This window comes from Pleurodeles waltl, chromosome 3_1, assembly GCF_031143425.1.
Source record: "Pleurodeles waltl isolate 20211129_DDA chromosome 3_1, aPleWal1.hap1.20221129, whole genome shotgun sequence".
NCBI lineage: Eukaryota > Metazoa > Chordata > Amphibia > Caudata > Salamandridae > Pleurodeles > Pleurodeles waltl.
Window position 1 is genome coordinate 1510196512 of NC_090440.1, and position 26193 is coordinate 1510222704.

A 26193-nucleotide genomic window follows, 5' to 3' on the forward strand; every position below is an offset into this window, starting at 1 on the left:
ACGATGGTACCCAGGGTGGAGCTGATGGTTCTGAGTTCCTTTCCTAAGCCCATATACTGTTCCTCCTGCAGGCGATGGGTCTCCTGAAACTTGGCCAGTACCGTTGCCATTATCTCCTGGGAGTGGTGGTAGGCTCCCATGATGGAGGAGAGGGCCTCGTGGAGAGTGGGTTCCCTTGGCCTGTCCGCCCCCTGTCGCACAGCAGCCCTCTCAGTTCCCCTGTGTTCCTGGGCCTCCGTCCCCTGGACCGTGTGCCCACTGCCACTGCCCCCAGGTCCCTGTTGTTGTTGGGGTGGTGGGTTAGCCTGGGTTCCCTGTAGTGGTGGACACACAGCTGATTGACGTGTCCTGGGGACGGACGTATGGGCCCGCTGGGTGGGTGCTGTGCTGGTTTTTCCAGAGGGGGGAAGGTCTGTGGTGGCCTGTGACTGGGTGAGGGGAACCGACTGTCCAGAGGTCCCCAATGGGCCGGGCTGGTCATCTAGATCCAGTTGGACAGAGCTGCTGTCATCACTGTGGGCCTCTTCTGTTGGTGGTGTGGACATGTGTGGACTCTCCTGTCCGGTGAAGTTGGGTAGGGGTCCTGCAGGGGTATAAAAGGATGGTTGTTACATCTGTGTGTGGCATGGTGTGCAATGGGTGGGTGACAGTGTACCCCAGTGCTTGCATTCCTGTGTGGGACCTTGTGTGATGATGGTTTAGGGGGTTGTATGGGTATGTGCAGTGGGCATGCTTTAGTGATGGGTGTCCATGCTTTGTTGTTACATGCAGGGCTTGGTGTTGGGATGGGTGGTTTGTGATGTTGGGACATATGTGGGGAGTTGGAGTGCTGGGGGTGAGGGTGGGGGTATGTGCTGGCATGCAGGTAGGGTGAGGGATGAAATAGTTAAGATTTTACTTACTAGAGTCCATTCCTCCACCTACTCCTGCGAGGCCCTCAGGATGCAGAAAAGCCAAGACCGGCTTCTCCCATGTTATTAGTTGTGGGGGAGGAGGTGGGGGTCCGCCGCCAGTCCGCTGAACCGCCAGGTGGTGTCTTGAGACCACGGAACGCACCTTCCCCCGTAGGTTGTTCCACCTCTTCCTGATGTCCTCCCGATTTCTTGGGTGCTGTCCCACTGCGTTGACTCTGTCCACTGTTCTTCACCATAGCTCCATCTTCCTTGCAATGGAGGTGTGCTGCACCTGTGATCCGAATAGCTGTGGCTCTACCCGGACGATTTCCTCCACCATGACCCTGAGCTCCTCCTCTGAGAAACTGGGGTGTCTTTGCCGTGCCATGGGGTGGTGTAGGTGATGTGTGGGGTAGAGTGTGTGGTGATATGAAGTGGGGTGTTGTGTGAGGTGCGTGGAAGTTCTGTGGGTGATGGTGTTGTGTGCCTGTGGATGCTGTTTTTCTTGCTGGTGCTGTCTCTCTCTGGCCTTCTTTCGGAATTTTTGGTAGTAGGGGTTTGTGGGTGATGTGGGTGTGTGTTTTATATTGTAATGGGTGTGTGGGAGTGGTGTGTGTATGTGTATCAGGTGTGTGTATATGGAATTGTCCAATGTGGTTGTGTTTTGTAAAAGTGTGTGTATTTTGAGCGCAGCGGTGTGTACCGCCAATGGAATACTGCGGTTGAAAGAGCACCGCGTGGATTAGTGTGTCATGATAGTGTGGGCGTATTCCTGTTGGCGTGACAGTGGAGGTTTTGTTTTCGCCAGTTTATCACTGACCTTTGGTGTGGCGGACTTGTGTGGGTGTCTAGATTTTGGCGGATTCTGAACTGTGGGTTATAATAGCTGTGGCGGTATTCCGCGGCCGCGGCAGTGTGTTGGCGGTCTTCTGCACGGCGGTAAGCAGCTTTTACCGCCAATGTTGTAATGAGACCCTTAGTGTTAGGTTAGAACAGGCTGTTAGTTTAGTTAGTAGTAGTGGGTTGGGGGGTGGAGGGTATGATATTTTTACATGTTTTTTTATGTGGGTGGGTGGGTAGGGTATAATGCTGGGGTTTTTGTGTATTATATAAATATATATATATAAAAAACAAAACAAAAAAAAATATATTTGTTGTTTAGTATAAGATAGTATGTGTTTAGGTTAGTATATGTTTTAGTATATGTTGTCCTCCGTGTGTCCCGCCATGTAAGGGGGGTTTTGGGTTGATGTTTAGAGTGTTTAGTTAAATGTGATAAGTAAGTTTAGCTTAGGCTAGTGAGGGCCAGTTATGGGTAATGACACAACTGAGCAAAATATCAATAGATCAACTGATCTCCACCCTCGCTCGGGCCCCACCCCCTGGGACTCCGGACCCCAACACTGCCGCCACCAACCTGCATTGCTAGATAGAAGACTGCGTCAACACCCTCACACCTCTCAAAAAAAAAAAAAAAACACAGAGTCAAGGCCAGCTGGTTCACCCCAGACCTATAGGAATCCAAACGGCTATGTCACAGAATGGAAAAAACCTGGCACCTTGACCCCACCAATTCCAACTACATCGCCTTCAAGGATGCCCTACGCAAACATCACCAACTGATCCGCATCACCAAAAGGACCCACTTCAAAAACCGCATTGACACCAACTCTCACAACAGCAAAGAGCTCTTTGGCATCATCAAAGAGCTCTCCACCCCAGGACCTGCTCCAACGAACCCCCGCCATCACAGGAGTTCTGCAACTCACTCGCAACCCACTTCCATCAAAAGATAGAAGAAATCCACAACAGTTTCAACCTCCAGACCCATCAGCTAACTACAAACACCTACGAACCCAACGCTCCAAGCAACACCCACTCCCTCCACACCAGGACCCCTGTCAACATAGAAGACACCCCCAACACCATGGCTCCATCCACTCCGGATCACCATCGGACTCCTGCCCACACCATATCTTCAACAAAGCTTACACCACCTTCGCTCCCCATCTCTGCAACACCATCAACAGCTCCTTCGAGTCAGCCACCTTCCCAGAGAGATGGAAGCATGCAGAAATCAACACCCTGCTGAAGAAACCAAAGGCAGACCCTGGCGACCCCAAGAACTACTGGCCGATCTCCCTCCTCCTCTTCCCAGCCAAGGTCATCGAAAAAATCGTGAACAGTCAACTATCCCGGTTCTTGGAAGACAGCAAGGTACTCGACACCTCCCAATCCGGATTCCGCAAAAACCACAGCACCGAGACCGCACTCATTGCTGCCACAGAGGACATCAGGACCATGCTCAACGAAGAAGAAACAGCAGCACTCATCCTCCTGGACCTCTCTGCAGCTTTTGACACGGTATGTCACCACACTCTCCGCACACGCCTCCACAACGCTGGAATCCACAACAAGGCACTGGCTCTCGTCATTTCTGACGGGCAGAACCCAGAGAGTCTCCCTCCCACCTCTCCTGTCAGAAGCCTCCGAAATCACTTATGGCGTCCCCCAAAGATCCTCGCTCAGCCCCACACTCTTCAAAGTTTACATGGCCCCCCTCACCAACATCGCACGACCTACCATATCAACATAGTCTCTTACGCAGACGACACTCAGCTCATCCTATCCCTCACAAAAGACCCTGCAACTGCAAAGAACAACCTCTGCAACAGACTTCACGCCATCGACAGCTGGATGGAATCAAGCCTCCTCAAGTTAAACACAGACAAGACAGAAATACTCATCTTTGGCACCAACCCCTCAGCTTGGAAAGGCCCCTGCTGGCCCACCTCCCTAGGATCTGCCCCCTCACCCACCTCCCACGCACGCAACCTGGGCTTCATCTTGGATACCACACGCAGCATGACTCAGCACGTCAATGCCATCTCCTCTTCCTGCTACAACACTGTCCGCTTGCTCCGCAAAATCTTCAAGTGGATTCCAGTCGAAACCAGGAAAACTGTCACCCACACCCTGGTCAGCAGCCGATTGGACTACGGAAATGTCCTATATGCAGGAATAACAAAAAAACTCCAAACAAAGCTGCAAAGAATCGAGAACGTGTCCGCCCGCCTCATTCTAGACATTCCACGCCACAACCACATCTCCCCCCACCTCAGAGACCTACACTGGCTATCAGTATCAAAGAGGATCACCTTCAAAGTCCTCATCCACGCACACAAAGCCCTCCACAACACAGGTCCTGCCTACCTCAACGACAGACTCACCTTCCACACCCCCAATTGCAACCTTCGCTCCACCAGCCTCGCCCTCGCCTACGTCCCCCGCATCCGTCGCACCACCGCCAGAGGAAGATCCTTCTCTTACCTAGCCGCCAAGATCTGGAACTCCCTACTGCTCCACCTCCGCCAGACCCCAGACCTCCTGTCATTCAGGAAATGCCTCAAGACATGGCTCTTCGACAAGTAGCCCCCCCAAGCGCCTTGAGACCCTAACGGATGAGTAGTGCGTGCTATAAATTCTTGATTGATTGATTTATTGATGTGTAGTTAGAATAGGTTAGTTTAGTTGAGGTGTTTCCCCTAGTTTTAGCATCCTATTTTTACATTTTAATAAATACGTATGTTCTCCTTTACAGTATGTGTCATATACCTGGGGATCAGGGCCTTGGCATGGGTGAACAGTGTCAATTTAGTATTTGCATTTATGTTCCATCCTGCATCCAAATCCCAATCGAGCTGTCGCATTGGCAGCTGCACCAAAGCTACTTTGCTAGGAATCTGCCATCCATTGCACCCACCACTCAAGGTTACTATGTTTCCCAATGTGTTGTTAAGTTTGGATGTATGTTTTCAATCTGACATACTTTGAGACCAGATTTGGTATTGGGGACACTGTGTTATGTCTGCCTGCAGCCTGATGTTCATGAGAACCCTAATAAGGTGAGTGATGGTATAATCTCATGTAGTATAGTATACATAACTCACACCTATCATTTGTAACATTGTACAGCCAGGTTACTTATTTGTACGTACACTCATACACATCCATTCCTGCTGTATGGTGTGTGTGATGAAAAATTTGAGCCAAATTTCACGTATGTGAAGATTGTCTGGAATAAAAATTTGAAGACAATGATGTTCTACTTAGACATCCCTTGAAGAAGACTTATTCTGTCCAACACAGCATTATACTGTAATGTTTCTATTTACTTCAGAATTAACCCTCAGGAAGGGCAGATGATGGTACAATCCAGACCACAGTGCAAAGTTATCAGCCCAGAATCTTTCAGGGCAGTTGTATTGACATTCTATGTGCATTGACATGAGGCAAACATCACTAATCCCCCTCACGGTTGATGTGTCACATTACACAGAGACAAAGTGGTTGTGTAAGTGCTATTTATTTTAAAGTGCTGTAGTGCTATATTTACATAGTCCAGGATTGTGAGTATATTAGTGTGACACCTTCCATTGTGATCCTACACAAGTGCAAAAGGACATGTCATTGGACGTGCTGGGGTGAAGTGTCATACAGGGCAGAGGGACATGAATTGCCAATGAGGTAGTGTGAGACAATCATAGGGCATAGTGACAAGGTAAACAGTGGGCTGGAAAACAGTGCTTGTGAGCAGCTGTTGCAAGACTGGCATGTTACAAAGCACAGGACCTTGGTTATAAGAGCCCATGTGGCAGGGACTAGTGCTACCGGGTACTCTGAAGGTGAAGGTGATCTGTTCCATGTCTTCATCTTCTGATTTGTGTGTGTTTTCTCCTCTGCCCTTGGTGGTGGTGGGTTTGAAGGGGCAACACACACTTCAGTGTTTGAAGATGTGGAGTCAGAACTCCCGGTAGCTGCCAACTGTGAGGCTATTAAGGGCAGTACTGCAGCAAGGAGGAGCTGCTGGTTCTTAAGGATAGCAGATACAACACTGTGGTAGGCAGCCAGGTCGGCCCTGCGGGAGTCAATATTGCATTCGTTCACACGTTGAAAGGTTTGTTGTCGGAGGTGTTGTGTCAACTCTCCTACTGCTGTGCTGATTTCCTTCACACTTTGTTGAAGTTCTTGCAAGATTGATGTTTGCCCTTGCATGGCTGCTGCCTGTTCTGCAGTTGACATCATGCACAAACGCACCCCTCTAGGCTGGCTGCCATATTTTGCATCCCCACCGCACCCCCTTGGCCAGCTCCCGCTGTACTCCACCTACAGTCCTCTCAAAGCTGGTGCTAGTATTGTCAGAGTCCTCAGCTGGGTTGGAGCTGGCAGGTCGTACAATTGGGGTGGTGGGTGGCTCCTCTGTGATGGCTGCTGTATCTGTATCCTCCTTGAAACTGAAGGTGGGGTCTGGAGGGTTCCAAGGACATCTTGGAGGGTCTGCTGGCTGATGTTTGTCAGCTCGTCATCCATGTCATCAGGGAAGTCCAGGACATGCATATCCCCAGGAGAGCCATCATCCTCTGCAATGAGATATGGTACAATTAGTGTGTCTGTGTTGTGGCATTTTTAATGTGACGTGCCTGACTTCCTAATGGTTGCACATTTTGATATTAGTTCCTGTTCATTGTTCCTGTCTTTAATATTAGCATTCTCCCAGGTCTATGCCCCACCTGCATGTCACATGTAGTGTGGGCAGTTTGGGGAATTGTCTGCGTCACATCCTCTAGGTGTAGGTTCTGCCCAAATTGTATGTTGCCACCTTCTTGTCCTACTCAACCCTCCGTCTACTTCCATTCTCATGTTGTGGCCTTGCACTGGCTGTGGGTGTTCTGATGGCACTTGCACCACACTTAACAATGTGGAACTGCCCCAGTCTCTGATATTTCACATCCAGCTATATGTTTCTGAGACCTAGCATATACTACGCATAGCATTGGCATGGCACACTACAGATGGCAGCATTGGTAGTGTGTAATGTTGATGTGGGGGAATGTGTGCTACATTGGATTGCACTGATGGTCCTAGCAGTGTTCCATTTCCTCATCTGACTGTGCGGGTGTATTTCACTAGCCTGTAACATATGTCCCCCCCTCAGTGCTGTTGTCTGAGCAGTATAACAGTTGGGATGTTGCATGGTGTCATTGCCGCTATTGTGACCCAGGCACAGGGTTGACCCTGACATATGCAGCATGGGTATGACATTACTGCTGTGTACCTCATAATGTTTATGACAATGGCTGATGTTTGTAGTGACTATGGACATTCACATTTGAAAGGTTTAGCACATTTTTATTGATTACAGAGGACTGATAACGTTGTTATCCTGAACCCTCTAATTTTGGTGTGTTTTTCCATGGCAACATAACTGCCATTAGCTACTTGACCTGCACACACAGCAGAGGTGGTAGTGGCAACTGTTGTCAATGTTAAATTCCACTTGTGGATATGACCTGAGACTGTTAATTGAGCCCTAGTTCATGTAGGGAGAATGCCAGCTATCGTGTGACAGCAGGCCAGTTTTACGTTGTACCCTACCCTCCTGGACTGGCTTTACCTTTCCATCATCCTTGGCATGGCAGCAGACCCCAATGCAAAGGTTGTTGGTGTAGTGTAGTGCTGTGCCCCAGGTTTGCCCGGCACAGCCCATGCCCCCGTGCCGTGCCCCTTTGCCCATTCCACTCCCTGAATATCATGACTTCCATGCATTGTGTAGTAGGTATGTCCCCCCCGCTTACAGTTTACAAATAGGCATTTTAGTTCCCCATGCCATTTACCCTGCATCTATGTTGTCTCCTGGTAGTCTGCGCTGTCCTGTCCTTGAATCCCTGTGACGATCTCCTCAGGGATGATGGCTGCGACCATCTCCTCCATGTGGTCAAGGGCCTCCTGCGGTGCTGGACTCCCACCTCCAGTCTGCAGTACTGCCTTCCTGTTCCTGGCCATCTTTTCCTTGGTCCTGCGCTTGCAGTCATGCCAGCGTTTCTTGCACTTGATGACGGTTCTCCGTACTTCTGCCACGCTGTTTATCTTGTCAACAATTTGTTGCCAAATTGCCTCTCTCCTACTAATTGGCAATTTAGAGGTGACAAAACTTTGCTGCTGGTGTTCTGTCACCTCTTTCACCAGTATTTCCTGCTCCTCTGGATTGAACCAACACTTCCTTTTCTTCTTCTCCCTCTCCTGGGTCTTGTGTGGGTCCTCCTGGCTGGTTCCTGGTCGGTTGTCATCTTCCTGGGTCTCTCAAAGCTTCTGGGATCCATATGGCTCTCCTTTACACATTTTGCTGTGTTTGCGCCGTTTTTTTACACAAATGCGTTAAAAAATGGCACCTATCGGGCTCGCAACATCGTAAACCGGATCAAGCTCATTTTCGCTGTGTTATCGTCGTTTTTCTTTCAGATGTGACACATTGGTTCGAGTAAAAAAAGACTCACACCAGTGGTTTTTACCGCCGTGCATCAAAGTATACATTTGAAACCCGAGTGGCGCTAAGAAATGGCAGTAAAATGTTTGACGCAAAAAGTATAAATATGGGCCTAAGTGTATTAGCGGGACCCTATTAGGATAGCTCCTGAAAGACATGTTAAGTGTATTAGCAGGACCCTAGGAGGATAGCTCCTAGAAGACACCTTAAGTGTATTTGTGGATAACCTAGGGAAGAGCCCTGGAAGACACACTAGGTGTATTTATGGATAACCTAGAGGATAGCTCCTGGAAGACACATTAGGTGTATTTTTAGATAACCTAGGGAATAGCCCTGGAAGACACACTAGGTGTATTTGTGGATAACCTAGGGAATAGCCCTGGAAGACACATTAGGTGTATTTGTGGATAACTTATGGACTAGCCCTGGAAGACACACTAGGTGTATTTGTGGATAGCCTAGGGAATAGCCCTGGAAGACACACTAGATGTATTTGTGGATAGCCTAGGGAATAGCCCTGAAAGACACATTAGGTGATAGCCCTGGAAGACACACTAGGTGTATCTGTGGATAACCTAGGAAACAGTTTCTGGAAGGGACAGTTAGTGTCCGTTAGGGAGCCTGGCTAGGTCTAGAGGGTGAGAGTAGAGAATGGGTGAGACAGGTAATGTGTAAAAGTTGGACAATGTGTAGCGGGACGACCAAGTGGTTGGTGTCAAGTGACATTATCCGGAGCACTGTCAGTCTTTGTGTTGAAAAGTTGAAAAGTGTAATGATGATAATGAAAATGTGTGATATTAATAATGTGTAATGCAAATGGTGAAAAGACTGTGATTTTCCATAATCATAGTGGGCAAATTGTAGAGAAAAAAACAAAAGATTCTCGCCAGTGGTCATCCAATCTGAAACCAGTGAGGAAGAGAGAGTGCAAGATCTCTGTTGTATATTTGATATCCCCGGGGGAAAACTTGAAGTGCCCGGGGAGGGGGAAAACGTCAAAATAAATAGAGAATATTAAAATTAGTTGAGATAAATAAAAACTCTCATGAGTGAAACTGATAATTCCCTGTGGCAAGAAGAAGATACCCTCGATTTAGTTTTAACATTTGAATGGGCTCACAGCCCACCTCCGTGCCCGTGTGACACTACTCGATTTCACATAATAACGCAGGAAGTTATTGTGCTAGAGGCTCTCCTAGATGCATTTTTCACAGATTTGTCTGATTCAGAGGTTTTAAATGTAGAAAGGGACATTAGGTTTCTCAGTGTGGTCATAGAGAATGCTAATTCATTATAAGATGTGACCTGTATTATGTTAGGTAGTAACATATTTGGTCCCCTATAAATGCACACACCTGACATTGAAATAGAAGAAGTATTATAGGCTACTGCTATAGGTAAAAACAGGCATAGTAGTATAAGGGACACGAGAAGTAGGTAGAAATAAAGAGCATATAGGTGTATAGGAAGTGTATGTCCCCGGGGGAGAAATCATGGATGCTCCCTTGGAACATATGATAAAAACTTTTTCGCCTGACAAACAAAAGATAGAAATATTGTAAGCAATGGTACAGAGACACCAAAGATTGTGCTCAGCCATGGCCTAAGAAAGGAACATTCGATGAGGACATAATTGAACATACATTGACTCACATTAAATCTAAATATCAGAAGAAAAAGAGAAAGAAGAGAGAAGCTATTTTGTCGTTATGGTGGGTTTTCTGCTATACAAAGACAAATATAAAACTGACAATGTTAGAACGGACAGCGACACAAATGCAAAAGATATATACAGAAGGGGTTCCAGAGGGACCCCCACAGTACGGTCTCTATCCAATTCGGCCAGCAGCTGGATACCAGGATCCAGTGCGGGTTGAATTTGAGGAAGGTGAGAGGCGAAGGAGGCAGAGAATGCGCCTTGCTGACTCCCGACAGCTCCGCGGGCAGAGTATGAACAGAGAAGGAAGGAAGGAGCAATATGTAGGGTACAGCTTTCTGAAGAACAGCCAGAAAGATTGGAGAATGTTGATTCTCCTCAAGGGCAAGGGACCACTGGGCAGATTATTCCTAAAGTAGGGGATACATCTGGGAGTACATTGAGAGAGGCAGCAGGAGAGTGGATGTTGGAAGAAAGGGAAAAAGAAGAAAATGTAGAAAGGTTGCAATATGATAGATATTTAGAAGAAAGGAGAAAGGAATCAGAAGCTGAGGCTACAGTTGAGGATTGGGGTGACGACTCTGATACAAATGAGTGTGCAGTGGGAAGAGGCAGGGGCCTGTATAACTTTTGACCCCGTCCTATACAAAGGTTGCAATTAATAGCAGCAGACTCAGAACAGACAAAGAGGAAGTCAATCTTAAAATCAGCTAAATTAAGGATGACACCTAATGAGACATAGAACAGGAAGAAGGAAGGTATTTTTGTTACCCCTTCTTAATGAATTGGCAGAATGGAGTGAAAAAGAGGGGAGAAAACCATGGCCCCGACAGGGGTCATTTCAACCCTATGATTTAGCAATAGCAGAAGATTGTATACGACAAGGACAGGGTGCCCTGGGTTGGGATTATCCATACATGCAAGAGTGTCTTGCAGTTTGGGAAACGTATGCAGAAGACAAACCGACTGAAGTGATATGCAGCAATAGGCCAGACCCGAGGCTTAGGAGTAGGTTATCAAGTTCCCCCCTATCACACAATTGCCTCTCATTTTTAAAGGAGGGCAGGCACCAACATACGTGCCTTGGCGCAGGATGGGCAAAGAAAATTTGAAAAGAGCAGTGCCTCCATTGTCTGAGGGTGCAGGAAAATGGATAGGGAGTTTTGATAAACACACAGCTGGAGTGAATCTTTCCTCCAGGCGATATTAAGAGTTTGTTGAGTTCTCTGGCAGGAGATGAGGTGAATACTATATTCATGAGAGCAGGACTTCCTCAGGTTACATTGACAAATACACAATTTGATGGATCAGCCTTTAATAATGTTTGTCTGCAAGTTTGGGATGCGCTGCAGCGGACATACCCAGACAGACCAGACATTGGAGCCCTTATGGCAGAAAGTATTAAGCCATCTGAGGACATTGCAGAGTTTATTGCAAGAATGAAAGAGCGATGGATACAGGAGGTAGAATGTATTTGGGAAAACTCAGGAGGAAATGCACTGTTATTTTATAATGTGATGAAGAAAGGCCTTCCTAAGGATATACAGGCAAATTTAGATGGAATGGTGGGAATTGAGGCTAAACCGTGGCCAGAAATACAGGTGCACATAATACATTACTTCAAATGAAAGCAAGAGAAGGACAAAGAGAGAATATAGCAGGCAGAGAGAGCTACTGCCAAATTAGTGCAACAAAAAGATAAGAAACTGAGCACTGAAGGAGCGCTTGTGACCGTACCATTAGTGGCTGTTGCAACGCCAGTGCAAGGGCAAATGCAAAGAGGTCAAGGAGTAAGTGAAATGGGGAGACAAGGAGGTCCAGTTGGAGAACAAGGAGCAATGCAGGGAAGAGGACAAGGAGGATTCAGAGGGGGGCCGCCATGCTTCTATTGCGGCAGTTCGGGCCATTTTGTAAGGGAGTGCAGAACTAAAAGGATTGATGAGCGTATACAGGGATGGGCCACTCCGCAAAGACAAGTTGCGAGGCCACTGCAGATGCAATGGGGACCACAACAATATACAAGACAATAGGGTCCCCAGCCCCCGTAAGCTCAGTGGATGGTACCTTAGGGACCACCACAACAACAGGTGCCACAGAGTGCCAGTAACCCAATAAGTGGACAAGTGCAGGGGCAGGTAGGAGGAGTAGTCGTGCAAGGAGGTAATCCCTTTTACATGCCGCCCCAAGTATCTGGTGGGGTGCAGACACCCAATTATGTACAATGACAAAGCCCACAGCTAACAACCATGGCTCTCATTACAACTCTGGCGGTAAATCAAACTTTCTGTGCAGAAGACCTCCAACATACTGTTGCGGCTGTGGAATTCCGCTACAGGTATTATGACTCACAGCTCGGAATCCGTCACAATACACCCACACAAGTCTGCAACACCAAAGGTCAGTGATAAACTGGCGATACCAAAACCTACACCTTCATGCCAACAGGAATACGTCCACAGTCACGACCCCCGAATCAACGCAGCGGTCTTTCAACCGTGGTAATCCATTGGCGGTACACACCGCAACGCTCTAAATACACACACATTTACAAAGCACCCCCACATTGGACAATTCAAAATACACACACCTGACACACATACACACACCACACCCACACACCCAATCCAATTTAAAGCACACACCCAAATCACACACAAACCCTTACAATCAAAATTTTGAAAGAAGGCCAGAGAGAGAGATTACCTAACACAACACCAGCAGACACACAACACCATCACTTATACAACATCCACGCACCTCAAACAACACACACCAACACATCACAACAGACAGCACCTCACACATCACCCACACCACATCATGGCACCTCACAAACACCCCAGGTTCTCTGAGGAGGAACTCAGGGTCATGGTGGAGGAAATGATCCAGGTAGAGCCACAGATATTTGGATCACAGATGCAGCAGACGTCCATTGCAAGGAAGATGGAGCTATGGCGGAGAATCGTCGACAGGGTCAACGCAGTGGGACAGCATCCAAGAACACAGGATGACATCAGAAAGAGGTGGAATGACCTACAGAGGAAGGTGTGTTCAGTGGTATCCAGACACCAGATTGCTGTACAGAGGACTGGCGGTGGACCCCCACCTCCTCCCCCACAACTAATAACATGGGAGGAGCAAGTCTTGGCAATACTGTATCCTGAGGGCCTCGCAGGAGCAGCAGGGGGACTGGACTCCGGTAAGTCACATCTTTGCTACTTTATCCCCGCCACCCCACCTGCATGCCATCCCATACTCCCACCCTCAACCTCACACCCATCACCCCAACAACCCACAGATACCCCACTAACACAACCCACACATACCATAATCAAGCTCTGCATGTAACACCAATGCATGGACACCCATCACCAAAGCAAGTCCAGTAGAGAGACTCACTCATGCCCCAAAATCACCAATCACACAAGTACCACAGCAATAATGCAAGCACAGGAGTAGAGGTTAACTCACCCATTGCACAAAATGGCACACACAGATACTAACATTATGCATTCACACCCCAACAGGACCCCTACCCAACGTCACCGGACAGGAGGTGCCAGACATATCTAGTCCCCCCACAGAAGAGGCCCACAGTGATGACAGCAGCTCCTCACACCTGGATCAAGATGACCAGCCCGGTCCATCAGGGACCTCAAGACAGTCCGTTCCCCTGACATAATTGCAAACCACCACTGAACCTCCCCCTCAGGAAACACGACCACAGCACCCACCCAGCGGGCCCATCCCTCTGTCCCCAGGACACGTCAATCAGCAGTGTGTCCACCACTACAGGGAACCCAGCCAAACCCACTAACACAGGATGATCAGGGACCTGGGGGCAGTGGCAGTGGGCACACGGTTCAGGGGACAGAGGCACAGGATAACAGGGAAGCTAGGAGGACTGCTGTGTGACAGGGGGACTACAGGCCAAGGGAACCCACTCTCCACGAGGCACTCTCCAACATCATGGGAGCTTACCACCATTCCCAGGAGACCATGGGCACGGTACTGGCCAAGTTTCAGGAGACCCAGCGGCTGCAGGAGGAACACTACCTGGGGATCAGGGAGGACTTGAAGTCCATCAAAACCACCCTGGTCACCATTGCAAGGGTGCTGGCACACCTTATCAATACCAGGAGGGACACAGTGGCACACCAACGGGCCCCTGACACTAGCCTGGACGATAAACAGCCCTCCACCTCCGACAGTGCTAGTGGACAGGAGGCACCACCACAGGAACAACAGGCCACCAGCACCCCACCCCCTGCAGAAGGGGAACCACCCTGCAAACGGTCCCTGAGATCCAGGAACAAGACAGAGAACAATGCCAGAACCCCGCCAGGAAATAAGATCCCCCTGAATGTCACCCTTCTGTCCCACTTTGCCAGCCTGTCCACCTTAAACTGCCGTTGCTCCACTTCCTATGTCCCATTGGACAATGCACCTGTGAAACAAATAGACTGGACTCTGCCATGGACATTCCTCCACCATCACCCCAGCCCATTTCACACACCCCTCCACTTATTTGCACAGAAATAAGCACACTTGAATCACAAAACAATTTGGAGTCTGTCTGTGCTTTCACTAATGTGTAATTGCAAAACCTCTGGAATATAGCAATGTCAATGTACCTGTTCACCTACCAATGTAACACAGCTGTAGGCCAGCAGTAAACATAGCAGAGGGCACAAAGTGGGACCCAGATCTGTGAAATGGAAAGGCAAAGTAACAAGTCAGGGTCCATACACTGAGTGAAATTGACAGACTTATGCTAGCTCCAACAATAGTATGAGATGTGGGAAGCAGTTACATCTTCTTACCTGTGTCTCACTGGAAGTATTGCATGATGATGTTGTTTCGCTTGTTGAGATCTTTTTCTTCTGCCTCCCCTTCTTCACTGTCCACAGGTTCCACAGCTGCCACAAGACCACCATCTTGCCCATCCTCCAGCAGAAAAGGCACCTGGCGTTGCAAAGCCAGGTTGTGCAGCATGCAGCAGGCCACGATTATCTGGCACACCTTCTTTGGTGAGTAGTATAAGAAACCACCTGTAAGATGGAGGCACCGGAATCTGGCCTTTAGGAGGCCGAAAGTGCGTTCTTTATTCCTCCTAGTTCGCCCATGGGCCTCATTGCAGCGTTCCTCTGCCATGGTCCTGGGATTCCTCACTGGTGTCAGTAGCCATGACAGTTAGACAGACACTAACCCTTAGGGACAACCCCATACCCATACACCAATGTCAACTGTGTTGGGACCTTGGGCTCCCCCATTAGCCACAGACGGTGCCTCAGGAGTTACCCCATCACATAAGGGATGCTGCTATTCCTCAAAATGTATGCATCATGCACAGGGCCAGGATACTTGCCATTCACATGGGAGATGTACTTGTCTGCCAAACACACCATCTGCACATTCTTCGAATGGTAGCTTTTCTGGTTTCTGTACACCTGTTCATTCCTGCGGGGGGACAAATGCCACGTGTGTACCATCAATGGCACCAATGATCTTGGGGATATGTCCCAGGGCATAAAAGTCACCTTTCACTGTGGGCAAATCCTCCACCAGAGGGAAAACGATGTAGCTGCGCATGTGTTTCAGCAGGGCAGATAACACTCTGGACAACACGTTAGAGAACATTGGCTGGGACATCCCTGATGCCATGGCCACTGTTGTTTGAAAAGACCCACTGGCTAGGAAATGGAGTACAGACAGAACCTGCACTAGAGGGGGGATTCCTCTGGGATGGCAGATAGCTTAAATCAGGTCTGGCTCCAACTGGGCACACAGTTCCGGGATTGTTGCACGATCAAGTCTGTATGTGATAATGATGTGTCTCTCTTCCATTGTTGAGAGATCCATGAAGGGTCTGTACACCAGAGGATGCCGCTATCTCATCACCTGCCCCAGCACACGTGCCCTATGGAGGAGAACAGCGAGCAGAGGGTCATCCAACACTTAGGTATCACAATGTGTTATTTGGTAAAACGTTGGCAAATTGCAATGTGCCGGTATCTGCCTGTATTCCAGGCCTAAATAGGTGTGACGCAGTTTTTTTCCATGCGATGTGGGCCCCTGAAATGGCGGCTGCCTGACCTGTAAGGTGGGACAAGGGGAAATTAGGTAACTGCGCTGGCGTTGTACACCGTCGCGGTGGGCGGTTGAAGGCCGCAGCGCAATTCAGCATTGGTTAACATTGGGCCCTATGGGTCCCAGGAGCCAATGACGATGTATGCCAGCGGTGACGGTACGCACCGCCGCGGACGTGGCTGCCATTTTCTAACTGTTCCCTCACTTGATTCCTGACCTTCAACAGGAGAGGACCTACACTGCAAGTGCTGCTGTGACCTGTGTCTGGAAGTGACAGTGGCTACAGTGTCTGGGGCAAGGGCCCCTGCTTTCACTTCGGAGGAGTTGGAGAAACTGGTAGATGGGGTCATCCCCCAGTACATGCAACTGTACGGTCCTCCAGACAAACAGGTGAGTACACTGTGAGCATGGTGGATGGCACATAAGTGTATGGAGTGTCGTGGATGGAAGAGAGTGGGGAGGGGACAGGCCAGCACGTCAGGATTGTGTGTGTATATATGGCTGTGTCAGTGTGGGAGGTGTTTGGCAATGCGTGAGATGAAATGTTCGGGCTAGAAACATCCATTGTTAATTCACTTTTCCTCTAGGTCAGCACCCACCAGAAGAAGGGTATTTGGTGTGCCATCGCCAAGGACGTCCAGACCCTGAGGGTCTAGAATAGACGGAGCACCCACTGCCATAAAAGATGGAAGGACCTGCGCCGCTGGAGCAAGAAGACGGCGGAGGCCCAGCTGGGGATGGCCTTCCAACGTGGAAGGGGTGCCCGTCGCACCATGACCCCCCCTGATGTACCGGTTCCTGACGGTGGCCTATCCGGAGTTGGATGGGCGCTTGAGGGCATCACAGCAGCCACAATGGGGTGAGTACACTCTAATTCAGCTGACTGTGCGTGCTTTACGACGTGTCTGGGTGGTCAAAGTGGGCTGCGGGTTCCCCTAGGCCAGGGCAAACTTGGTAGGCTAGGTCCCTTGTTAGGCAGGCTCTGTGGCACCCCAACCCCACTACTGGTAATAGCCATCTACACCTAGTCAGGCTCCTGTGACTTCCAGGTGTGCAGCAACTGGGCTTAGGCCTCATCCCCCATGGGCATGTGAATTTGGTAGGAACTGTTAGTGCATGGCTTAGTGCATAGTGCTGCTCCCTGTATGTTGTGTCTGCCAATGGTAGTGGTGTTGCATGCACTGAACATGTGTTTCTTCTGTCTTCCCCCCCTTTTTGTTTTGTCTCCCTGTTCTTGTGTGCAATAGCATCATCTGGCGGAGGAGCAGTGGCACCGGAGCAGGAGGGAGCTGCAACCCACATGGCCCTGGAGGGTGAAGCAACGGAGTTTGAAGCCACCAGTGGGACGGAAGGTGAGGCGAGCTCCATGACGGGACAGGAGCATACACCAGCGACAGCGACTTCTCCTCTGATGGGAGCTCCCTTGCGGTGGCTGGCACCTCTGTGCCCACCGCACCAACAGGTACAGCCGCCACCTCCCCTACCAGCACCGCCCTCCCAGCAGCCCCTCAGTGTGTGTCCCTTGTCCACTCACCCAGGAGGGTGGGCATCTCCTTCGCCACAGGCACCTCAGGCCCTGCTCCAGTCAGCCCTGCTGCCCTCAGTGAGGAGGCTATTGACCTCCTGAAATCCCTTACTATTGGGCAATCTACCATTTTGAATGCCATCCAGGGTGTTGAGAGGCATTTGCAACAAACAAATGCATACCTGGAGGGCATTCATTCTGGGCAGGCGGCCCAACAGAGAGCTTTTCAGGCTCTGGCCTCAGCACTGATGGCAGCCATTGTCCCTGTGTCCAGCCTCCCCCCTCCAACTTCCTCCACCCCGACCCAATCCCCTGTACCTCAACCTATCCCATGCACGCTCATCCACGCACGAGTGGACATGGCAAACATAAGCACCACACATCCCACAAGCACTCACACAAGCACCATTCCCATGCAGACACAGCAACATCCACTGCCTCCACTGTGTCCCCCTCCTCCACATCCTCCTCCTCCCTCCCTGTCTCGTCTCGACTCACACCTGAATGCCCTACATCCTCAGCCACTACCTCTATCACCCTCACGCCCATCAGCACACACCGTTCATGTGCAATCACCACCCCCACTACCACGCACACATCCCCAGTGTCCTCTCCCAGTGTGTCTGTGAGCCCTCCTCCCAAAGTACACAAACGCAGGCACACACCCACCCAACAGCCATCTACCTCACAACAGCCTACGGCATATGCACCTTCACCCAAATTCAGCAGACGTAAACCTAGAAATACTACCTTTTCCTCCACTCCCAAACCCCCTCCATCTTCCCATCCCAGAGTGTCTAAGAAGCTTTTCGTGGCTAACATTGACCTCTTCCCTAAACCTCCCCCTCGTCCTTCCCGTAGGGCCAGGCTTTCTAGGTCCCACCCCAGCACCTCAGCCACCAATTCCCCAGGCACAGTGGTGCCGGCAACTGCGGTGTCATTGAGTGCGCCACCCATCAGGGCTGCCAGTATGCCACCTTGTGAGGCCAATGACATTCCGCCACCTGCCAAGGTGAAGAAGGTGCCCACATCCCGGAGGGAGAAGCCGCACCTACCAGCCACCAACGACTCCTCCAAAACAAAAGGGGACAGTGGCAAGACACCTGTGGCACCATCAAAGGTGGGGAAGGGACAAAAGCCGAAGAGCAGGTCAGGACAGGGCACGGTGGCACCAACTGAGGGACTAGTGTCACCCTTTCTGTCAACGACTACACCAACATGTACGGCGGCGAACACCGCAACCTGCACCGCTACCAGCACCACCACCTGCACCGCCACCAGCACCGCCACCTGCAGCGCCACCAGCACTGCCACCTGCACAGCCACCTGCACTGCCACCTGCACGTCTGCAGCCTCAGCAACAGTCCCCAGCATCTTCCCCAGTGGGCAGCCGTCCGAGGCTGCAGGAGATGTCCTGCTGTGTCCCTCAACAGGTGCTGACACATGCACCACCGCCAGCACTGCCGCCACAGACACCGCCGCAAGCACCGCCACCAGCCCCACAATGTGCTCGGACAGTGGGACCACAGCTGACATGGCTACCATTCCCAGTGGGCAGCTGTCCGAGGCTGGAGGAGACTTCCTGGACCCTGCCCAGCTTCCATGAGGCATGACTCTCATGACTGTTTGCACCTGCAGCTGGAAGGCGAAGCCGCAGCAGGGTGGTGTATGTCTCTGCCTCCATGGCGTGTCATGCTACCTGTTCCTAGGCAATCTTGTGGCACACACATCCATGTGAGGTAATGGGATGAGCCACACTGCATGTGGAGCACTCTGGGCACAAAGCCCCCTCCAGAACCAGTGGAGAATCACATCCCCTACCTCAGTCCTTGGCAGGATGAAGCACTCTTGGCACAAAGCCCCCTCCAGAACCAGTGGAGATTGACATCCACTACCTCATTCCTTGGCAGGATGAAACACTCTGGGCACAAAGCCCCCTCCAGAACCAGTGGAGAATCACATCCACTACCTCAGTCCTTGGCAGGATGAAGCACTCTGGGCACAAAGCCCCCCCAGAACCAGTGGAGATTGACATCCACTACCTCAGTCCTTGGCAGGATGAAGCACTCTGGGCACATAGCCCCCTCCAGAACCAGTGGAGAATCACACCCACTACCTCAGTCCTTGGCAGGATGAAGCACTCTGGGCACAAAGCCCCCTCCAGAACCAGTGGAGATTGACATCCACTACCTCAGTCCTTGGCAGGATGAAGCACTCTGGGCACAAAGCCCCCTCCAGAACCAGTGGAGAATCACATCCACTATCTCAGTCCTTGGCAGGATGAAGCACTCTTGGCACAAAGCCCCCTCCAGAACCAGTGGAGAATCACATCCACTTGAGAGAATGTGGCTTTGCACTCCCCAGGATAAAGCAGTGGGCAAACCACCCACTTGAGAGACTTGAGAGACTGTGGCTTTGCACTCCCCGGGATAAAGCAGTGGGCAAACCACCCACTGGAAAGACTTGAGAGACTGTGGCTTTACACTCCCCAGGTTAAAGCAGTGGGCAAACCACCCACTGGAAAGACTTGAGAGACTGTGGCTTTGCACTCCCCAGGATACAGCAATGGGCATGGAGCCCCCTCGAGGAGCAGTGGCGTCATGCATTCATCCAGCTGAGGTGCGCTCCTCCCCTTCCCCCTGAGGTGCCTGTTTATTTTCAATCTGATACCCCTGCAGTGTTCTCTCCGTTTCGAGTCACGTATCTTGTGTGGGCTTCGCCCATGCATTTTGGGACAACTGGCCCACGGACAATGATTGGTACACTATCCGGACTTGTGTAGTTGGTGTGCATATTTGTATATACTGATTTTTTAACTTTCACTATCTAATATTTCATGATTACACTCGTTACAATCATTTAATTTTGTCCTTGCATTCTTCCAGGGGGTATATGTAATGTTGCGGCATCTATTTGTGTGTATGGTGTTGTGGGTGAGGGTGGGGGTGGTGGTATTGCGAGTTGCGTGTTTGTGCCACTCTCTTTTCCCTCCCCTGTATTGTAGGTGCAGTACTTACTGTGGTCGTCGACGGCGTCTGTCCTGCTCCTGATACAGCAGGAGGAAGACCAGCATGGGCAGTACGTGTAACTTGGGCTCCATGGCGTCCTGGTTCCTCATTGGGTGTCAAGAGGTGAGTGGTTTCCCTTCTGTGTACTGTTTCCGCTGTGCTTTTGATAGCGTTAGTTCCATCCCGGAAAAGGTGGCAGATAGGCGTGTTGAAATACAGTGGGCAGTACTTTGTCCTCCGTCTGTCTGTTGGCGGTTACCGCCACAGTGTTTGTTTCTACCGCCGTGGCGGTCAGAGTGTTAAAGTGGCTGTCTATGTTGGCGGTTTCCACCATGGTTGTGATTCCATTTTTTTTTCCGCCGGCCTGTTGCCGGTATTACCGCTGCCTTAACACCGTCCGACTGGGTTGTAATGAGGGCCTATGTCCAAAACTATCGTTAACCCACAGATCAGAGGAGGAACCCACTGTGATGGTAGCCATAGAAGGTCGCCCCTATCAGTTTTTAATCGACCACAGGGCCACCAAATATTGCATAAATGAAGGTACGTTACCACTCTCGTGTAATTCAATGGACACACAAGGGTTTTCTGTGGCTGTCAGATGGGTTCCTTTTACTCATTCAGTAAACATGACTGTGGGTGATACACAAATTGATGGCCCATTGTTATACTCTCCTGAGTCACATTTAATGAGTAAATTAAACATGACCATTTCATTCTTGAAAGATGGATCGATGGTCTGTTATACGCCTGGTGTTACGCCAGGTAGGATATTGTCTCTCCTTGCTCGTAAAGAATCTAGACAGCAGGTCAGAGCAGTGCCAGTAGACACAGAAGCTTTTCTGTGGGGCATATATGCTCTGATAGTGCATACACCAGCGCTGTAGGGGAAAACAGTGCAGTTACCGAAAGAATTAGTGTTTCGGTCATGCAAAACCATAGAGCCAATGGTAGAACGAGAAATATATCAGCTCTTGAATTAAGGCCAACATATGTTGTGCTTATTGCATTTGACAAAGGACAGGGAATGTGGGCATCAATAGTGTTCACAGATTCTGGGGTCAAACTGAGAGATATCTCAGATGAGGAATTGTTCAGTGAACAGCCCGTAATTGGAACAGTTGTGCTTGAAATGGACATTTCTCTTAGAATGCAGGTGTAGTTTAGAACCGTGTCAAACAATGTACCAGACATAACAGTGAAAGAAAGAGATTTGGCTAAGGTACCAGAAGTGTTATAAACAAAAGGACCACATGATGTGGGATTGATTAAAGGAGCTGAGCCTGTTAAGATTACACTGAAACCTGGAGCTATATTGCCCAGGATACGCCAGTACCCTCTGTTCAAAGAAGCAGAGAAAGGTATTTTACCTACCATTCAGGCGCTACTAGAGCAAGGGGTGATATAAGAAAGACCGACACACTGTAATACAACGATTTTTCTGATAAGAAAAGCTAAGGGGGGAACTTGGAGAATGATTCAAGGTTTACGCTCCCTGTATGATATTGTCATTCCAGAATTTCCTGTAGTACCCGATCCTTCCATTATATTGACAAATATTCCTAAGGAGGCTATGTTCTTCTCTGTAATCGATTTGAAAAATGCATTTTTCAGCATTGCATTGCATATTGATAGCTAATATTTGACTGGATTTCATTTAAAAATACTCAGTACTGCCATAGTAGGCTTCCTCAAGGATTTTGTGAATCCCCAAGTATTTTTAAACGAACAGTTAAAAAGGATTTATCGAACATTCAATGTAAAAGTACGCTTTTACAATATGTGGACGACATTTTGGTTTGTAGTGCCACTGAGGAGATATGCCGAGAGAGATACTGTTGGTCTTCTCTGCACGCTTGCAAACAAAGGTTACAAGGTGGATAAAAATAACTGTGCAAAAAGAGGTTCATTATTTGGTACAACTAATATCCAAAGATGGATGAAAAGTGACACCTGACAGAGTGGAAAGTATAAAAAACATGCCCAAGCCCACGACTACCAAACAGATGCAGCAGTTTCTGTGACTCTGTAATTATGTGAAACCGTAGGTGTTTGTTTATGCTACATTGACAGCACCTCTTGTCAACATGTTAAAAGAATCCCATGTGACTGCAAATAAAATACATTGGACAGAGGATGGAGAGATAGCATTCCAAGAGCTAAAGAAAGTGATTATGAATGCCCCAGCGTTAGGTACGCCTGATTAGAAGAAACAATTCTACCTCTTTTATTATTGTAATGGAATGACTATGACTGCAGTATTAACTCAGAAAACATCTATGGGACATAAGCTAATTGCCTACTACAGTGGGCTGCTAGATCCTATCATGAAGGGCCATTATCCATGTCAGTAAGCCTTGGCAACAGCAGCGTTTGCGTCCAGAAAAGCACTACTATTTTGATGGGATCACCTTTAACACTGTATGTAGAGCATGCAGTATTTGCTATTTTGCAAAAAAGTAAAAGCACTCTTTTGACTCAGAGAGTGTCTGGGTATGAAGTAATACTTTCATTACCCTCCTTACAGGTGGTTAGATGTCATACAGTTAATCCAGCGACATTCTTTGCGCACCCAGTTACTGATGACGAACAAGTACATGACTGTGCCAATTATGCACCGGAAGAAGGGAGTAAGGTGGGAGAAGATCCCATCCCAGGGAGCATGTTGCTCTTTGTGGATGGATCCTCTTTCATAGACCAGAAAACAGGGATTAGGCATTCAGGAGCAGCGGTTGTACAGCTGAACAGCAAGGGTTGTCTGACACATTGCAGATAGTGAGTCGAGTACCATTACCCTCTCATTTTTCAGAGCAAGCTGCAGAATTAGTGGCTATTATAGAAGCGTTACAACATGTGGAGGGACTAGATGTTACAATCTATTCACTTTCAGCATATGTTACCACTACTGTGCATTCAAGCATCCACAGGTGGGAAAGGAGAGGATTTTTTTTAATCTGATGGGTCTCCAGTGATGCACAGAGATTTATTAGCAAAATTGATACATGCTTTAACATTACCATCTAACGTGGCAGTAATACAATTTGCAGCCCATGCAAATAAGCAGGACCTCATCTCCAGGGGTAATGCTCTGGCAGACTGGGCAGCTAAGGAGGCAGCTAAGACATCTCCAAATTATATTGATACAGAAGAGAGTACATTGGAAATGATAAATAGACAACAGAATGATATTGACTTACCACCTTTGTACATTGCGACAGCACAATTACATTTACCTGAGTTGCCGGAACAGGCACCAACACACGAAAGGGAGTTATGGGAACAGCGAGGATGTATACAATCACCCACATATTTTATTTATAGAAAGGAAAGCACTGGGAAACCTGTAATGCCCCAAGTTTTGTTACACACAGTGCTGGAACAATTGCATCTTCCTGCGCATACTGCCAAAGAATATCTTCTAGCTATGTTGCAGACATATTGGTTCATCCCGCAATTGTCGGAGATGATTACATTGTATATCGCTGAATGTGCAGTATGCCAACAGTACAGCCCAAGACCTACATTAAAAGTAATTACATCAACAATTCCCCGTTCGACAAGTACATTTAAAAATCTATATTTAGATTTTGTTGACATGATTGATAGCTGTAACAATTATAGGTATCTAATAGTTGTGGTCTGCCCTTTTTCAAGGTGGATCGAGGCAGGAGCATGTGTACATAATGATGCTAAAGCAGCCGCTAATTTTTTGATAAGAGAAGTAAAACCAAGATGGGGAATAGCAGAAACAATTCGATCAAATAATGGCAGCCATTTTGTAAACGTCCTTTTTCAACATATTTGTATCTCTCTGGGGATAAAGCCTAAACTGTCATCTGTCTATCATCCCCAAAGTAATGGAATAGTGGAACGCCTCAACGGATTATTGAAAAATAAAATAAGTAAACTGTGTGCTACTTTGCATAAAAATGTATTCCACTGTCTTCCATTGGCCTTGTACGCTCTGAGAAATACACCCGGAAGTGATCACCACCTCACAAAGCATCAGATAGTGACAGGAGGCCCTATACCAACTCTGTTGAGAATAGCAAGGCAAAGGACAGATGCGCATAAAACTGCTGAAGTGTTGGGGGAGGAAATGAGTGGGTGTTTGTCTCAATTGTTGAAATCTGCTAAGTTCTTCTCTAAACAGGTAACTCAGCAGCAGAAGTGCACCACCGCAGCCCAGCAGATTAGTCCAATTCTGGTGGGACCGTGAGTTTTTATTCAAAATTTTGTAAGACGATGGAAGGACAGCAAATTTGAGGGGCCTTATCCGGTCACTCAGAGCACCCCCACTGCAGTGAAAGTGGAGGGCAGGAAACAATGGATACATTTGTCGGACATTCAACTGGCTCCTACTTTGTGTCAAGCGTCGCCATTGGAAAGCGAGTCAGTGGAGAAATAACAGTGTACTTTTTCAAAGAGTGAGTGGAGCATCATATTAGCTCAGCTAACAGACTTTTTTGGATCATTTTTGTATTTGCCTTTTTAAGTTTTTTCTTATTTACTGCTGGTTTGCAATGGTATTTTAGTCCCTGTATAGAATCATGCTTAAAGATGACATATACTAAAAGAAATGTGTATACAAATATATATCATGCTATATATTATAAGTTAATTGAAAATGCTTGGTATCAACACATGATGGGAATAGGTATGCAAAGTACTAATGAGTCGTGTTTCGTATGTTCTTTGATCCACACGCTAGTGATTCAGATAGATTGCATTCATCTAAAGAAGTCTCATCTAATATTACACAGTGTCTTCTCATCTTTTCCTATGTAGAATGAGGGCTCGGATGCAACCTTCACAAGTGCAGCAGGGAACATTCTTAGTAAACATCACACAATATGAAAGAGGACTAGCTGACATAACGAACGTTCTGACTGACCGTAAGGATATAGAGACAGAAATAGAAGCAATGTCAAGGACAGGAGCTCTAAGGTACAAGGAGGGTAGATGGAAAGCTAGAATATTAGGACAAGGAGTTTTAGGGGCATCACAATCTACTCTTTTATGCAGAGATTATACAGCCACACCTAGACCCTATGACTGTCAAGAGAGACCTTATCTTAGGGTAAATGGGTCAGTATATGTCTATGGTCAATGGCACCATGGTGCAATACTTGGACGTAGAGCTTCCTCCTTATGGGAGAAGAGTGGGAAAAGCATTAATATACAACAAGATTGCCAGGCAATATGGAATGAAAATATACAAAGTTTAACCTGGGTAGAAACACCTACAACTCTTTGAGTGGGTCGAATGCCAAGTGTTTTCTCCTTATGTTTTAAGGGTAATGGAACAATTTCAGTAGGGACAAATGTTAATTGTATCATCACAAATATAATGATGACATGCAATGGCGCAACTCCAGTTTAATGGACTATTATTGACAAGGTGGAGAATGGCTATAGACGCAACTTCCTGCAGGATTGCATGGTCTCTGTTCTTTAGTCACTGTGCACACCCCTTCCTTGGTAATTCCAGGAATGGATGTTTCAAAGTTACATGAGCATCCTATCAGCCGTCCAGCGACTTTGTTACACCATCATCGAAAGGAGAAGAGCTGCTGAATATTTTGGCACTGCAACATGGGCAAATATTCCACAGGAATATCAACTGTTCAACGACGCCCAGTTGTTTTTTGGAAGCATCCTCCCATTCATTCAGGCCAAAGCCACTGCTAGCTGGT